At 39.0% G+C, this 2,173-nt stretch overlaps 1 non-coding gene across 1 annotated transcript; it reads right to left on the bottom strand.

Moving 5' to 3' along the window:
• Positions 1-1,471: 1,471 nt before the first annotated feature.
• Positions 1,472-1,579, bottom strand: LOC148561790 (small nucleolar RNA R71). The gene has a single exon (XR_015887800.1). It is a non-coding gene; the product is annotated as a small nucleolar RNA R71 (small nucleolar RNA).
• Between the last annotated feature and the right edge of the window lie 594 nt (positions 1,580-2,173).

Below are 2,173 nucleotides of genomic sequence, written 5' to 3'. Positions count from 1 at the left end.
TTTTCTCTCTAGTTTTTAGAATTTTAATTTTCAATTGGTCTTAGCATTGGAACAGTGAGAAGAGTTATTTCCTCATCAAGACTTCATCATTCTAGTTTGTTCTCTTAACTTGGTTCTATTCTTCCATGTTCTTTGTTATGTTCAATTTTGTCATTCAGATACTATTATGATTATTTAATGCAAGGATTATTTCTTTTTAATTCAATTTCAATTCCAATAATCATGTCTTCTTTTAATTTCCTTTCATGCGCTATGGATTCTTTATTTACAATGCGTGAGTAGTTTCCTTACTTGATGGGGAGTTGATTAAAAGGAACTCTTGAGTTGGAAGGATTGAAAGAAAATTTGTAATTGGGTTAAATGTTGGATTGCTATCCTGTCACCGACGCCAATCCCTTTAAACTAAGTTGGTTGCAACTTGTGAACAGATCTGGCATTCCCACTTGTTTGACTTTCCCTTACCTAGTAAAGGATAACCAAACAGAACAACCATTAATTACAAATTAATCTTACAATCACACCATCAATGATAGAGATTCTAACCAATCAATTCCCAGTCAAGACTTTTATTTATATTATTTAAAAATCCTCAATTTAAATTCCAATTTACTTAGCTCAACTTCTTGGAACATCTGATTAATAAAACAGCACACTTTTCTGCAACTCGTTGGGAGACGACCTGGGACTTAAAACTCCCAGTAATTTTAATTTAAACTCTCTGTGACATATTTCTAAATTGATAAGCAGATTCTCGGTGAGTTAAGAACTATACTTGCAACATAACCATTTTATTAAATTTTTAATTCACCAGCTTCTGCTTCCCATCAATTTTTGGCGCCGTTGCCGGGGAGTTGCAATAGAGTGCTAATTTTATTAATTAGAATCTATTTATTTGCATTTTATTTAATTTTGCTACTATGAGCTGCATGTTTCTTCCGTCAAATGACGCGTTCACTTCCTGATCCGCGCTTGCTAATATTCGATCCTGAAATTGAAAGGACTATTTCACGAATAAGGCGAGAACAGCGTAGGTTAGCCCGCTCTGAGGGCGGATCTGAAAGTGAATCTGAGGAGGAAACCAGCCCCCGTTCTACTGATTCGGTTGTTTTACGTGCAGAAAATATGGCAGCTAGAAGATTTACCATTCAGGAGGAAGGAGCTCCTAATTTTACAATGCAACCATTCCAAGCGCATCATCCAGCGGTACCTATAGTTTTTGAATTAAAGACCGCACTGCTAAATTTGATGCCCAAGTTTCATGGCCTACCTGCTCAAGAGCCTATCAAGCATTTCAGAGACTTCCAGGCAGCCTGTTCTACTGTCAGGCGTAATGGCACTGATAAAACTTCAATTCTCTCTTGAGGGAAAAGCAAGAGAGTGGTACTACACTTAACCTCTAGCAAATGTATCCAACTGGGATACACTCAGAAAGGAGTTTCTGGAGAAATTCTTTCCATCTGAAGTTACTGATAAACTGAGGAAGGATATCTCTACAATTGTTCAGGATGACAATGAGACTCTCTTTGAATACTGGGAGCGCTTCAATAATCTTCTGGAAGCATGCCCCCACCACATGATTGACAAGATCATGCTACTCAGCTATATCATACAAGGTATGAGGCCCCAAGATAAGACCACATTGGAAAGTGCCAGTAATGGGTCTATGAAGAAGTACAAGACCACTGATGAAGCTTGGCAATTGATCAGTGATTTAGCTGAATCTACTCGGAACCACAGACAAAAGCAAGGCCGTTCAAAAGCCGTTGCAGATGTATCTTCTGGCATAGAGACTGCTGCTCTAAATCGAAGCATCTGTGAGATGACCAACCTGCTGAAGCAAATGCAGTTGAGTCAACAAGCTCAGCAAACTCAACCGCAGCAAAACCAACAACTAGTTCCACAAAAAATTTGCGGAATTTGTGCTGATTACAGCCATTACACTGATTAATGCCCGCAGCTCCAACAAGAAGACAACATGGTGGCATCCACCCACAACTTCTATGACCGCCCCAACCAAGGGTACAATCAAAGTGGAAATAATAACCATGGATGGCAGGACAATTCAAACCAGAATTGGAGGGACAACAATAATAGGGGAGGCAGAGATAATCAAGGAAATCAGAGGTGGAATAATAACAACAACAGGCAGCAAAATCAACCTTACCGAGCACCT

Source organism: Arachis ipaensis, chromosome B6 (assembly GCF_059453495.1).
Source record: "Arachis ipaensis isolate K30076 ecotype BB chromosome B6, ASM5945349v1, whole genome shotgun sequence".
Lineage (NCBI taxonomy): Eukaryota > Viridiplantae > Streptophyta > Magnoliopsida > Fabales > Fabaceae > Arachis > Arachis ipaensis.
This window is presented reverse-complemented; position numbering and strand designations above follow the sequence as displayed.